At 46.2% G+C, this 16178-nt stretch overlaps 1 protein-coding gene across 6 annotated transcripts in view; it reads right to left on the bottom strand.

Moving 5' to 3' along the window:
- Positions 1–16178, bottom strand: part of plekhg4 (pleckstrin homology and RhoGEF domain containing G4) — a 318289-nt gene that overhangs the window by 149087 nt on the left and 153024 nt on the right. The gene's annotated exons all lie outside the window — the stretch shown is intronic.

Raw genomic sequence — 16178 nt, 5'->3', positions numbered from 1 at the left:
TATCAGGCTCTTTTACTTCACGTGTGGATCTTCTCAACACGGGTAAGTCTGATGTGTCTTCATGAGATTGTTCTGGCGGTGAATGACAAGATGCAGTTGCGGCATTGTCATCGATCTGCTCTTGTATAGATCGAAGTCTCCTTGCGATCTTTGCTTGGAGAGGGTTTCAGTGTTTCCTTCACTCTTCATGTCATAACTCTCAATGTAGTCAATGCACTCTCGAAAAACTGCTGGCAGCTGGATCCCATCATACAGCATAGTCCTCTCAGCAGCCTCGGCTAATGGAACACCAAAGATTGGCCTGAGGGAAGAAGGAGTATCCACCGGAACTGCTTCCTGCTCTGGTGCAGGCTTCTTCTTTTTCTTTTTCTCTTTCCACTGCTTAACAACATCTGCTGCGGTTATATCTTTGGACTTTTTCTCCTTGTGTTTTTCCTCTTTGTGCTTTTCTTCCTTTGGCTTCTCTTTGACCTTAAAGTCTTTTTCTTTCTTCTTGGAGAAACTAGGCTTTTTGAAGACGTGGATACTCTTTGGCCTTTTCATCCTTGATGGGCTCTCTGCTTCATCACCTGAGTCATCTGGTCTGCTTATGGCACAGTTTATATGGTAGACTCTCTTGACCAGTTCTAAGTCTTCACAAGCTTTGTCACCTTGTATCGAATCAAGTCTTTCAGCCACAACAGAAAACATGAGATGCACTTTGTCTTTGACTGTCACTTTAAGTCTGCATACACCTAAGCTATCTATTTTCTGTCCATTATAGTCCTTCAGTAGTACTGACTTTTTCTGTATTTTGGGCTTTTCTTTCATATTTTTTATGTCACTCATACTGATTAAGTTTGCCTTTGCCCCAGTGTCCAGTTTCAATGTAACTAATGCTCCATTTATCTGCAGTGGGATCATCCATTTGTCCACTTTTACTGCATTGACTTTATGTTCAGCATTGTCCATTTCTGAGGGCTGCACATTTTCTGTATCCTTTTTGATATTGTCACATGACACCATTCCTACAAAAAATGTCTCACTTAAATCAGTGTCCTCAATCACATTAACTTGTTGCTCTTTCGTTGTTTTTACTTTTGAAAAGCATTGTTTGGCAAAGTGATTCTTTCCATTACACTTTGTGCACATTTTTCCAAACGCTGGGCATTGTCTTAACTGGTGTTTGTAACCACAGCGTTTACAATTAAAAATTTCATCCTCCGATTGCTTTTCATTTCTGTTCTGCCCACGTTTCTTCCCCTTGTAGGACACAGCACCGACAGCAGCATTATCACTCATTACAATCGCATCATTATTGATTTCACTGAAAGTCTTCGCGTGCTTTCGAGCTAGCTCGCTGGCTTGGCATATTTTCACTGCATTTTCCAAATTTAGTTCGGTTTCTCTCAACAGACGTTCCCTGACTTTTTTATCATGAATACCAAACACAATCTGGTCACAAATCATGGATGCTCTGAGCTCAGAGAAATTACATGTCTGTGCTTTCAGTTTCAGATCAGTTATAAAGCTACCAAAAGTCTCATTTTGCTGCTGTGTCCGAGAACAGAAGATGTATCTTTCATAGGTCTCATTCTTTTTGGGAGAGCAATGTGCATCAAATTTTTTTAGCACATCTTCTAATTTTTCTCTGTTCTCCTCTAGATTAAATACAAATGTATTAAATACCTCTATCGCCTGTGGGCCTGCAACTGTAAGCAGCAACGCTATTTTTCTTGCGTCTGGCTTCGTACCGAATCCGATGGCAGCAATGTAGAGTTCGAATTGTTGTTTAAAAATCCGCCAACTGTAGTCGACATTTCCCTCGAGATTCAAACGCTCTGGTGGCTTCAAATTCTCCATGTTGCTTTTCACAATTTTTTAGCAGATATTTACAACTCTTGGTATCCTGGTACCATCTTATGTTCATTAATAACTAGACATTCTTATTATGAACACAGCTAGCTTTTGCTAGTTACTTTATTGAGCACATGTGGACTAGGTACAGTATCTGTAGAGGCTTCCATCTTGACTGCTGCCTTGTGGGTAGCCTAGTGCCTCATGGATAATGTAGTCTTAATATACATACAGCTGGGTAGTGTAGGCTTATATACAGCTATATACAGCTCTACGGCTCCACCTAGTGTCCACTATAGAATGACATGTTATTGATCATTACAGGGGTGACTACTATTTACTAGACCTTGCTGTGCGCTGGTTGCTGCTTTTGCTTACATAACTAGTGATTAAGAATAGCTAAGTATAGTCATTAAAATAATAATTCTTTGGTTGTGAGGTGCTTTGGGGCATCCTGAGGATGTGAAATACACTATATGAATGCAAATTCTTCCTTTGTACATTGAATTTCACAAGTTTGCATCAGAATTTAATTATCTACAAGTTCAACCATTATAGCCTTTGTGATTTAAAAAAAAATTCGTTTATGGGACGTGGGCGTCGTTGGCAAGGCCAGCATTTATTGCCCATCCCTAATTGTCCTCGAGAAGACTGCGGTGAGCCACCTTCTTGAACCGCAGCAGTCCGTGTGGTGAAGGTACTCCCATGGTGCTGTTAGGGAGGGAGTTCCAGGATTTTAACCCAGTGATGATGAAGGATCGGCGATATTTTCAAGTCAGGATGGTGTGTGACTTGGAGGGGAACTTGCAGATGATGGTGTTCCCATGCGCCTGCTGCCTGTGTCCTTCTAGGCAGTAGAGGTCGCGGGTTTGGGAGGTGCTGTCGAAGAAGCCTTGGCGAGTTGCTGCAGTGCATCTTGTAGATGGTACACACTGCAGCCACGGTGCGCTGGTGGTGGAGGGAGTGAATGTTTAAGGTGGTGGGTAGAGTGCCAATCAAGTGGGTTGTTTTGTTCTGCTTGAGTGTTGTTGGAGCCGCATTCATCCAGGCAAGTGGATTTTAAATTGAGTGAAAACACCTTTGATAGATAAAATTATTAATGATCCCAGATCTCTGAAAAAAAATCATTTATCTGGGCACTATCCGGCTCCAGGGGCCAACAATCAGTACACTTGTTGACAAAGCTCCCGACACTGAAGTAGCTATTCTGCTATTTCAAGCTCAAAGCTTACAAAACCGTCTGGCCAAGGAAGACAATCATTTTCCTTGACATGGCAACAACCTGAGGGCTAAGACTTTGTATTATCTATTTAAAATTACCAGAGGAAACACATGACAGATAAGTAACACATAATGCATTCACTGAAATGGAAAATATAATTACAGTAATTAGAAATACAAGGTTTTTGTCAAGCCCTATTACGTGTTTGACACTACTTCCAAAAGTGGTGAAATTGTCCCATCTTTGACTGATATTTCCAAGGTTGTTTTCCATCCAGGCAGCAGCAGACATGCAGGCAAATTTCAAAAGCTGCCCAAATAGAAACAATTTGTTTCTTCTACTTTTATCTTTGCTATAATCAAATTTGAATAAGAAAGTGGTCCTTATTTATTACTGACCCCTTTTACTTGCATTATCACAGCAATCAATATCTCATTGCCAAACTAATTTCCTTCACTCTGCCTTCAAAGGGTATTTATCCTGATGGTACGAGTAAGTTATTTCATACACTTATACAAACATCCTTGGTTAATTTGACATGGCTCTCTCTTTAACTCAATTACAACAAAATAATTAGTGGCTCTGAAACACAAATAACCTAAAAGGGTCTGATTTCTACTTTACCATCCATCAACTTCAAGAAATTCAGTGACATTGCACAGGTCAGATAAACAATCAACTAAGTACCATCAAAAAGATATCTCTTCTCATACGACGCAATTCAAAATGTAAAAACATAAGAACATAAGAATTAAGAGCAGGAGTGGGCCATTTGGCCCTTCGAGCCTGCTCCACCATTCAACAAGATCATGGCTGATTATCTACCTCAATTCCACCTTCCTGCACTATCCCCATATCCCTTAATTGCCTTAAGTTTCCAAAAATTTATCGACCTCTGTCTTGAATATACTCAATGACTGAGCATTCACAGCTCTCTGAGGTAGAAAATGCCAAAGATTCAAACCCTTTGAGTGAAGAAATTTCTCCTCATCTCAGTCCTAATTGGCCAACCCCTTATTCTGAGACTCTGCGCCCATGTTCTACATTCCCCAACCAGGGGAAACATTTTCTCAGCATTAACCCTGTCAAGCCCCTTAAGAATGTTATATGTTTCAATTAGAGCACCTCTCATTCTTCTAAACTCTAGGGAATATAGGCCTAATGTACTCAATATCTCCTCATAGGGTAATCTACTCATCCCAGGAACCAGTCTAGTGAACCTTTGTTGCACTCCCTCGAAGGCATGTCTTTCCTTAGGTATGGAGACCAACACTGTACACAGTACTCCAGATGTGGTCTGTATAATTGTAGTAAGACTTCTTTACTCTTGTACTCTAATCCCTTTGTAAGAAAAGCGAACATGCCATTTGCTTTCTTAATTGCTTGCTGTAAACATTTCCCAGTCTCTCACCATTCAAAAAATATTCTGCTTTTTTGTTTTCCCTACAAAAGTGGATAACTTCACACTTCCCCACATTGTATTCCGTTTGCCATGTTCTTGCCCACTCAGTCAACCTGTCTATATCTCTCTGCAGCTTCTTTGCGCCCTCCTCACAGTTTACTTTCCCACCTAACTTTGTATCATCAGCAAACTTGGAAACGTTACACTCAGTCCCTTCATCTAAGTCATTAATATAGACTGTAAATAGCTGAGGCCCAAGCACTGATCCTTGCGGTACCTCGCTAGTTACAGCCTGCCAACCCAAAATAGTCCTGTTTATTCCTACTCTGTTTTCTGTCCATTAACCAATCCTCAATCCATTATAACATATTACTCCCAATTCCACGAGTCCTAATTTTGTGCAATAACCTCTTGTGTGGCACCTTATCGAATGCTTTTTGAAAATCCAAATACACTACATCCATAGGTTCCCCCTTATCCATCCTACTAGTTAGATCTTCAAAAAACTCAAACAGATTTGTCAAACACGATTTTCCGTTCATAAAACCATGTTGACTTTGCCTAAAATGCCGTTACCATGTCCCTAATAATAAATTCTAGCATTTTGCCTACTACTGATGTCAGGCTAACTGGCCTATAAGTTCCCTATTTTTCCTCTTCCTCCTTTCTTAAATAGCTTCTCTTCTTCTTAGGCAGTCCTTTAGAACCGAGGATGACTTGCTTCCACATTAAAAATGAGTTCTCAGGTGACTGACGAGTCCACTGCGGTTCCTGCAGTCTCTGTCACAGGTGGGTCAATATGGGTCACAGGTGGTTGAAGGGGCGCTGGGTGGAGTGCTTGGGTTGACGTGCGCTCCTTCTGCTGTTTGCGCTTGGCTTCCGCTTTCTCCCGGCAAAGGGGCGCGAGGTGTTTGGCGCCTTCCCGAATGCTTCTCCTCCACTTTGTGCGGTCTTGGGCCGGGGATTCCCAGGTGTCGGTGGGGATGTTGCACTTTTTCAAGAAGGCTTTGAGGGTGTCCTTGAAGCGTTTCCTCTGCCCACCTGGGGCTCTCTTGCCATGTCGGAGCTCCGAGTAGAGCACTTGTTTTGGGAGTCTCGTATCGGGCATGCGGACGATGTGGCCCATCCATCGGAGCTGATCGAGCGTGGTCAAAGCTTCGATGCTGGGGATGATGGCCTGAGTGAGAACATTGACGTCGGTGCGCCTATCCTGCTAATGGATTTGCAGGATCTTGCGGAGGCAGCGTTGGTGGTACCTCTCCAGTGCTTTGAGGTGCCTGATGTATATCGTCCATGTCTCTGAAGCATACTGTAGACCATGAGCTTGGTGCTGGGTTTGAGGTCCTGGTCTTCAAACACTCTCTTCCTCAGGTGACCGAAGGCTGCACTGGCACACTGAAGGCGGTGTTAGATTTTGTCATTGACGTCTGCCCTTGTTGACAGTAGGCGCCCGAGGAATGGAAAGTGGTCCATGGTGTCCAAGGCTTCGTCATGGATTTTGATAATCGGGGAGCAGTGCTGTGTGGCGGGGGCAGGTTGGTAGAGGACCTTTGTCTTATGGATGTTTAGTGTAAGGCCCATGCTCTCGTACGCTTCGGTGAAGGTGTTGACGATGGTTTGAAGATTGACCTCAGAGTGTGTGCAGATGTAAGCATCGTCTGCATACTGTAATTCGATGACAGAGGATGGGACGACCTTGGATCTGGACTGGAGGCGACGGAGGTTGAACAGTTTCCCGTATTTTTTCCTATAGATTAGCTCCACTCCAGCGGGGAGCTTACTGAGGGTGAGATGGAGCATTGCTCATTCTCTCTAGACCCTTGGTTCCCCATTATTTCCAGAATTTTTTTGTGTCTTCTACCGTGAAGACAGAAACAAAGTATTTGTTTAATGTCTCTGCCATTTCCTTATTGCCCATTATAATTTCTCCTGACTCTGCCTCTAATGGGCCCACGTTTACTTTTACTAATCTCTTCCTAATTACATACCTAAAGAAACATTTACAATCTGTTTTTATGTCTCTTGCTAATTTACTCTCATTCTTTTTTCTCTTTTCTTATCAATTGCTTGGTCCTCCTTTACTGAATTCTAAAGTCCTCCCAATCCTTAGGCTTACTACTCTTTTTGGCAACATTATAAGCCTCTTCCTTTGATCTAATTTTATCTTTAACTTCTCTTGTTAGCCACAGTTGGACCACTTTTCCTGTGGGATTTTTGTGCCTTAAAGGAATGTATATTTGTTGTAAATTATGTATTAAATCTTTAAATGCTAGTCATTGCTGGTCTACGGTCATACCTTTTAATGTAGTTTCCCAATCTACCTTAGTCAACTCACTCCATATACATACGTAGTTTGCTTTGTTTAGATTTAAGACCCAAGTTTTAGACTTAACTAAAACACCTTCAAACTCAATATAAAATTCTATCATATTATGGTCACGCTTCCCTAAAGGCCCCTTTACATAGATACATAGAGATAGGAACAGGAGTAGGCCATTCGGCCCTTCGAGCCTGCTCCGCCATTCAATGAGATCATGGCTGATCTTCGTCTGAGATCATAGCTGATCTTACCAGTTCAGTACCCCGTCCCCGCCTTTTCTCCGTAACCCTTAATCCCCTTAGCCTTCAGAAATATATCCAATTCTCTCTTGAAAATATTTATTGAATTAGCCTTCACAGCCCTCTGTGGCAGGGAATTCCACAGGCTCACCACTCTTTGAGTGAAGAAATTCTTCCTCATCTCTGTTTTAAATGATTTGCCCGCTATTTTTAGACTGTGGCCCCTGGTTCTGTGCTCCCCGGCCATTGGAAACATTCTCTCTGAATTCAGCCTGTCCAGGCCTGCCATAATTTTATATGTTTCGATGAGATCCCCTCTCAATCTTCTAAACTCCAGTGAGTACAAGCCCAAACTATTTAATCTCCCTTCGTAGGTCATTCCCGCCATTCCAGGTATCAGCCTGGTGAATCGCCGTTGCACTCTTTCCATGGCAAGAACATCCTTCCGCAGATGGGGCGACCAAAACTGTACACAATACTCCAGATGCGGTCTCACCAGCACCTTGTACAGCTGTAGTAAGGTATCCCTATTCCTATACTCGAACCCCCTTGATATGAAGGCCAACATACCATTTGCCTTCTTAATCGCCTGTTGCACCTGCATGCTCTCCTTCAGTGACTGGTGCACAAGAACACCCAGGTCCCTCTGCACTTCCCCATCTCCCAATCTATTGCCATTTAGATAATAATCTACCCTCCTGTTTTTACCCCCAAAGTGGATAACCTCGCATTTATCCACATTATAGTGCATCTGCCACGTATCCGCCCATTCCCCCAACCTGTCCAAATCACACTGTAGCCTCCTGACATCCTCATCAGAGCCCACCCCTCCTCCTAGTTTAGTGTCGTCAGCGAATTTGGAAATATTGCATCCAATTCCCTGATCCAGATCATTTATATATATTGTGAACAGCTGGGGTCCCAGGACAGATCCTTGCGGCACCCCGCTGGTCACTGCCTGCCACTCCGAAAACGAGCCGTTTATTCCAACTCTCTGTTTTCTATCCGCCAGCCAGTTCTCTATCCACGTTAATACTTTGCCCCCAATCCCATGAGCCTTAATTTTGCATGATAATCTTTTGTGTGGAACCTTATCGAAGGCTTTCTGGAAGTCAAGGTACACCACATCCACTGGCTCTCCCCCATCTATTCTACCAGTTACCTCCTCAAAAAATTCCAGCAGATTAGTCAAACACGATTTACCCTTTGTAAATCCATGTTGACTCTGTCCGATCCTTTCCCCATTTGTCAAGTGCTCCGCTATTTTATCCTTAATAATGGACTCTAGCATTTTGCCCACAACCGATGTAAGGCTTACTGGTCTATAATTCCCTGCTTTCTCTCTACCCCCCTTTTTAAATATTGGGGTAACATTAGCTACCCTCCAATCCACGGGTACTGTTCCCGAGTCAATGGAGTTCCGGAAGATGATCCTTAGAGCATCTGCTATCTCCAGGGCCACCTCCTTAAGTACCCTAGGATGTAGTTTATCAGGCCCTGGGGATTTGTCGGCCTTCAGTCCCCTCAACTTACCCAACACCATATCCCTAGAGATACTAATTTCTGTCAGCTCCTCCCTCTCATTAGTCCCTATGTTTGCCGATATTCCTGGGAGGTTATTTGTGTCCTCCTTTGTGAATACAGAACCAAAGTATGAGTTTAATTGGTCTGCCATTTCCTTATTCTCCATTATATATTCTCCCGAATCGGACTGCAAGGGACCGACTTGGGATTTTACCAGTCTTTTCCTCCTGATATACCGATAAAAGCTTTTGCAGTCTGTCTTTATGTTTGCTGCAAGTTTACTTTCGTATTCTATTTTCCCCTTCCTGATTAATCCCTTTGTCCTCTTTTGCTGTATCCTGTACTGCCCCCAATCTTCCGGTCTGGTGCTTTTTTTTGCCAGTTGATATGCCCTTTTTTTTGATTTTATGCTGTCCCTAATTTCCCTCGTTATCCACGGTTGAGTCACCTTTTTAGGTTTATTTTTATGCCAAACCGGTATAAACATGTTCTGGAATTCTTCCATTCTATCTTTGAATGCTTGCCATTGTCTATCCACTGTCAATCCCCCCAGAAACACCACCCAATCAATCTTACCCAATTCCCGTCTCATACCCTCGTAATTCCCTTTATTTAAGTTCTGGACCTTAGTCTCTGATTCAATTTCCTCACTCTCCATCTCGACTGAGAGCTCGATCATATTATGATCGCTCTGACCCAAGGGGCCTCGTACAAGAAGATTGCTGATAAGTCCCTTCTCATTGCACAATACCCAGTCTAAAATGGCCTGATCTCGAGTCGGCTCCTCGACATATTGGTCCAGATAACCGTCCCGAAAACATTCCAGGAATTCCTCCTCCTCAGAATTTTTACTAATTTGGGTAGTCCAATCAATATGTAAATTAAAGTCACCCATGATGACAGCTGTGCTCTTATCGCACGCTTCTCTAATTTCCCTTTTTATGCCTTCCCTCACCTCCATATTACTATTTGGAGGCCTATATATCACACCCACTAACGTTTTCCTCCCCTTGCTATTTCTCATTTCTACCCATACAGATTCCGTTTCATCCGAGTTAATATCCTTCCTTTCCATTGCATTAATCCCCTCCTTTACCAGCAATGCTACCCCACCTCCCCTACCTTTTTGCCGATCCTTCCTAAATATTGTATACCCCTGGATGTTAAGTTCCCAGCCTTGCCCACCCTGCAGCCACGTTTCTGTAATCCCAATCAAATCATACTTGTTTACCTCTATTTCCACAACTAATTCATCCACCTTGTTCCTAATGCTTCTAGCATTAAGATACAAAGCCTTCAGGCTTGCTTTTTTCACACTCTCATTATGAATTAGTTTGGCCCTTTGTGTTTCTCTCCTTTGCTTATTGCTTCTCACCTTTCTACCATCTATTTCTGACTTCATATGACTTCCCTCTTTTCCACTACCTAGGTTCCCATCCCCCTGCCAAATTAGTTTAAATCCTCCCGAACCGCCCTAGAAAATATTACCCCGAGGACATCGGCTCCCTCACAGTTCAGGTGTAGACCGTCCCCTTGGTACAGGTCACTCCTCCCCAAGAACTGGTTCCAATGCCTCAGGAATTTAAATCCCTCTCCCTTGCACCACTGCTCAAGCCACGTATTTAGCTTATCTATCTTACTCTCTCTAAACTTATTAGCTCGTGGCACTGGTAGCAATCCAGAGATTACTACCTTTGAGGTCCTACTTTTCAATTTAGCTCCTAACTCCCTAAATTCAGCTTGTAGGACCTCCTCCCTCTTTTTACCTACATCGTTGGTACCTACATGTACCACGACAACTGGCTGATCCCCCTCCCCCTTCAGAATGCTCTGCACCCGCTCCGAGACATCCTTGACCCTTGCACCAGGGAGGCAACATACCATCTTGGAGTCTCGGTCTCGGCCACAGAAACTCCTATCTATCCCCCTTACAATTGAATCCCCTATCACTATAGCCCTATCCCTCTTTTTTCCGCCCTTCTGTGCAGCAGAGCCAGTCATGGTGCCCTGAACCTGGCTGCTGGTGCCTTCCCCTGATAAGTCATCTCCCCCAACAGTACCCAAAACGGTAAACCTGTTTTGGAGGGAGATGACCGCAGGCGACTCCTGCACTACCTTCCTGCCTTTACCCTGCCTTTTGGTCACCCATTTACTGTCTGAGCTAGCCTTTACCTGCGGTGTGACCAACTCACTGAATGTGCTATCCACAAGATCCTCAGCATCGCGTATGCTCCAGAGTGAGTCCATTCGCAGCTCCAGCGCCGCCATGCGGTCCGCTAGGAGCTGCAGCTGGACACACTTCCTGCACACATAGTTGTCAGGGACAGTGTCCCTGATTTCCCACATGGCACAGGAGGAGCATGGCACGGGTCCGAGCTGCCCTTCCATGACTTAACCCTTGCAATACCCTTTTATTTACTACGATTTAGCTTAATTATTGAATTCTACTTAGAATAAGTTTGTGAAAGTACTCACCAACCAGTCACCTACCTGTTTTCTGGTGTTGTATTTTCACTGCCGCCTCCTGTCCTGGAACCTTTTCCACCTAGGTTAGGCTCCTGAAATAAAATAAATTGAACCTACCTTTTCAACTTCCCCTAACCCCTAAAAGGTTAGAGGAGGTGGAAGGGTGGGAGACACTACACTGTAGTGTTTCGGGTTTAGCAACAGCTCCACCTATATAAGAGTTACTGGCCTCCTGCTCTCCTGATTGCACCAGCTGTGAAAGAAAAAGCCCGCGAAAGGTGAGCTTTTAAGCTCTCCCGCCTCGGGCTGCTTCCGCGCAGGTCCGCTGCTCCTCCGGTCTCGGGGCTGTGGGCCTCGGTGCCTCTGACTGCTCCCTCTCAAGCCTTTAAGCTCTCCCGCCTCGGGCTGCTTCCGCGCAGGTCCGCTGCTCCTCCGGTCTCGGGGCTGTGGGCCTCGGTGCCTCTGACTGCTCCCTCTCAAGCCTTTAAGCTCTCCCGCCTCGGGCTGCTTCCGCGCAGGTCCGCTGCTCCTCCGGTCTCGGGGCTGTGGGCCTCGGTGCCTCTGACTGCTCCCTCTCAAGCCTTTAAGCTCTCCCGCCTCGGGCTGCTTCCGCGCAGGTCCGCTGCTCCTCCGGTCTCGGGGCTGTGGGCCTCGGTGCCTCTGACTGCTCCCTCTCAAGCCTTTAAGCTCTCCCGCCTCGGGCTGCTTCCGCGCAGGTCCGCTGCTCCTCCGGTCTCGGGGCTGTGGGCCTCGGTGCCTCTGACTGCTCCCTCTCAAGCCTTTAAGCTCTCCCGCCTCGGGCTGCTTCCGCGCAGGTCCGCTGCTCCTCCGGTCTCGGGGCTGTGGGCCTCAGTGCCTCTGACTGCTCCCTCTCAAGCCTTTAAGCTCTCCCGCCTCGGGCTGCTTCCGCGCAGGTCCGCTGCTCCTCCGGTCTCGGGGCTGTGGGCCTCGGTGCCTCTGACTGCTCCCTCTCAAGCCTTTAAGCTCTCCCGCCTCGGGCTGCTTCCGCGCAGGTCCGCTGCTCCTCCGGTCTCGGGGCTGTGGGCCTCGGTGCCTCTGACTGCTCCCTCTCAAGCCTTTAAGCTCTCCCGCCTCGGGCTGCTTCCGCGCAGGTCCGCTGCTCCTCCGGTCTCGGGGCTGTGGGCCTCGGTGCCTCTGACTGCTCCCTCTCAAGCCTTTAAGCTCTCCCGCCTCGGGCTGCTTCCGCGCAGGTCCGCTGCTCCTCCGGTCTCGGGGCTGTGGGCCTCGGTGCCTCTGACTGCTCCCTCTCAAGCCTTTAAGCTCTCCCGCCTCGGGCTTTATTACACGGTTATTAATTAATCCTTTCTCATTGCACAAAAATAGATCTAAAATAGCCTGTTTCCTAGTTTGTTTCTCAACATACTGATCTATAAAAATATCTTATATACATTCCATGAACTCGTCCTCCACACTATTACTGCAAATTTGGTTTGCCCAGTCTATATGTAGATTAAAGTCCCCCATGATTACTGTATTACCCTTGTTACATGCATCTCCAATTTCCTGATTTATACTCTGCCCTGCATTATAACTACTGTTTGGGGGCCTATAAACAACTCCCACCAATGTTTTCTGCCCCTTGCTGTTTCTTAGCTCCACCCAAACTGATTCTACTTCTTGATTTTCCGAGCTAAGATACTTTGGGGGAAAAATTTGGTGAGTAGCGCCACCTGTTCGCGCCTAAAGAGGCAGTCAGTGGCTGTAGCGCCACTGGCTGCGCCTCCCGCGATATTCAGCAGGGGCGCTAATGGTGGCGTTAGCCATTTGCGCTGCGCCGCCACCGATGACGTCATCGGTGTGCGCAGCGCCCCGAACGCGATATTTGGTAGCGAACGCCGCTGTAGTGCCGTTCACTACCCGCGCCCGGTTCACGGGGCCTTGCTGCGCCGGCAGAGGCGCAAGTTAAAGTGGAGGTGCGGGGCGGCCGCTTTTTCGGTGGCCGCCTGCCAGCACCTCCGTCCCCGGCCTCCTGGTCCCCCGCCACATTGCCGGCTGTTTCCCGAGAGCCCGGCACTTCTCCTTGGTGCCGGGCTCTTTTGCCGGCACTCGCGATCGGGGTTCGCGCTGTTGCAGGCCCCTCCTCCTTAACAGTGGGAGGAAGGCCTGCAGTACCGCAGCATGCCGTGCCGCAGCGTGTGGCACGTTGCACTGCGATATTCAGTTTCAGCGCCCTAAGAGGGACGCGGAGCGCCTCGAGCCTCGCCCCGGCTCCCTCTAGGGGCACTTCAACTGAATTTCTGACAATCGCTACAGCTTCGAACGCTGCGCAAAAACCAGCGCCCAGGCGAACTTGGCGCCTCAACCCAATTTCTAGGCCTTTCTCTCTACTGTCTTTCTCCTATCCTTTATCAGGGCTACCCCTCCCCCTTTTCCATTTTGCCTATCTCTTCTAAAAGTTAAGTATCCTGGAATATTTAGTTCCCAACCTTGGTCACTTTGCAACCACATCTCTGTAATGGCCATTTGATAAAACATATTAATTTCTATCTGTGCTATTAATTTATCTATTTTGTTCTGAATGCTTCGCACATTCTGATATAGTGCCTTTAGTTTTGACTTTTTTCTATTTTCCCCTGATGTCACCTCATCACCGATACCTTACTACCTTTGTTACTCTCTCTGTCCCTTCCTGACCCACTCTGCTTATTTTTACCCAAAATTCTGCTCTGCTCTAGAGCCTTGACATTTCCCTTGCTGCTTTTAAATTTACTCTTTCCTGAATCCTCCCAACCCCCACTTCATTATTTTAAAGCCCTGTCTACTGCCCTAGTTATTCGATTCACCAGGACATTGGCTCCAGCCCAGTTTAAGTGGAGCCCGTCCCAACGGAACAGCTCCCTCTTTCCCCAGTGCTGGTGCCAGTGGCCCTTGAAGCGAAACCCCTGCCTCCCACACCACTCTTTCAGCCATGCATTTAACCTTCTAATCTGCTTATCACTATGCCAATTGGTGTGTGGCTCAGGTAACAATCCACAGATTACCACCTTTGGGGGTTCTGCTTTTTAATTTGGACCCCAACTCCTCAAACTCTCTCAGCAGAACCTCATTCCTAGTTCTATCTAGGTCATTGGTTCCCAAGTGGACCACGGCAACGGGATCCTCCTCTTCCCACTCCAAGTTCTCTCCAACCATGAAGAGATGTCTTTAACCCTGACACCAGGGCAGACAACACAGCCTTCGGTACTCCCTGTCCCGGTTGCAGAGAACAGTATCTATCCCCCTGACTATACTGTCGCCTACCATTATCACATTCCTTTTTACATCCCTTTTTATATCTTGGGATGGATATTCCTTTGACCACGTTTTGACAGGGAGAACAATGCAGGATGGACTTCGCATCTATCCGAGTTGTGCACAGATGTTCCACACTAGCTCCTGGTTTCCTGTCACTTTAGATATTCACAATGAGCTCTTGGTAGAGAATCTGCCAGTATCAAGGAGCTCGCTGATTTAGGGATGGGACATTGGTGTTGAAATACATGTTTAAAGGGCAGGACCTTTTTGCAGGCAAATGTTGAGAAGATGTTTACGATAATAATGGAGCATCATGAAGGCTGAGCCCCCAGTTTTACAGATGAAATAGATGCGCTACTTGAACAAGGGGAGGAAAGGAGAGTTGCCCTGTTTGGTAGCGCACGGCACCTTCCATTCAGGAAAGCAGTCAACAGATCCTGACAGGTAATGCATCAATTTATTCTGTACCCCGCACCACCAAAGACACTGGCAGCAAATCCAGAAAAAAAATTCAGAAGAAAAATTCAGACTTTAAGAAAATAGCCAAGATTACGATGACCCACTAGCATTTATATTGAATGGATAGGCACAGCATACATGTTACAAAGTGTTTTCTCACACCTGGTTAAACATCCGCCCTTGCCTCAGCTCGTCCACTGCTGAAACCCTCATCCATGCCTTTGTTACCTCTAGACTTGATTATTCCAATGCACTCCTGGCTGGCCTCCCACATTCTACCCTACGTAAACTTGGTGATCCAAAACTTGGCTGCCCGTGTCCTAACTCGCACCAAGTCCCGTTCACCCATCACCTCTGTGCTCGCTCACCTACATTGGCTCCCGGTTAAGCAACGCCTTGATTTCAAAATTCTCATCCTTGTATTCAAATCCCTCCATGGCCTTGCCCCTCCCTATCTCTGTAATCTCCTCCAGCCCCACAACCCTCAGAGATATCTGCGCTCCTCTAATTCTGCCCTCTTGAGCATCCATGATTTTGATCGCTCAACCATTGGTGGCCATGCCTTCTGTTGCCTAGGCCCCAAGCTCTGGAATTCCCTGCCTAAACCTCTCCACCTCTCTACCAGTCTTTCCTCCTTTAAGACGCTCCTTAAAACCTACCTCTTTGACCAAGCTTTTGGTCACCTGCCCTAATTTCTCCTTATGTGGCTCGGTGTCAAATTTTTTGTCTTATAATACTCCTGTGAAGCGCCTTGGGATGTTTTACTACGTTAAAGGTGCTATATAAATACAAGTTGTTGTTGCTGCCTCATGCAAAACACTCAGACTGCCTTACAACCTTTGAATGGTTACCATGCATGGTCTTGCTGCAGCAGGACACAAAATTTGGCTGCAATTTCTTACTTCATCTATTTTATTTATTTTTCGCTCTTCTCCTTCTGTACAGTGTCCTGGGATGTTTTCTACATTAAAGATGCTAGATATCTTTCTGTTATCTATGGAAATTCAGCTTTCACATCATTTACAAAAGCACTGTGTGCCAGTGTTAAACGCCCTATGAGAAATCTTGCGATGAATAATTCGAATGGAAAACTGGCAAAATCTGTCTCGATGCCATTTTCCAGTCCCTGCATGCCTAAAACCTGCCATAAGGAACTACCCTCTGATGTAAAATACCTCTTTATGGCTTGTATAATTATAGAACCACTTGAAGTAGAAGGGCTTATAGTGATGTCATGATGGGATTAATTAGATAATGGCCCAGAAATTCGGGTCGAGGGCTTCCTGCGGGTGTAAGCCCCCGACCTGCACTTAACTTTCGCGCCGGCCGTTGAGTTGTGGGCCCCCGTGGAATTGCGATCCTGGGCCTCTTCCAACTGCCGGCGCGCAGTGCTTGCGTATCCCAGGGGCGCAGTTAGTTCGATGCGTCCCCTGGGATCACGTGGGCCATGGAGAG

The sequence above is a fragment of the Somniosus microcephalus genome, chromosome 6 (assembly GCF_052327205.1).
Source record: "Somniosus microcephalus isolate GS21.2 chromosome 6, FLI_Smic_1.0, whole genome shotgun sequence".
NCBI lineage: Eukaryota > Metazoa > Chordata > Chondrichthyes > Squaliformes > Somniosidae > Somniosus > Somniosus microcephalus.
Note: the sequence above shows the minus strand (reverse complement) of the source record. Positions and strands in the feature narration are given on the sequence as shown.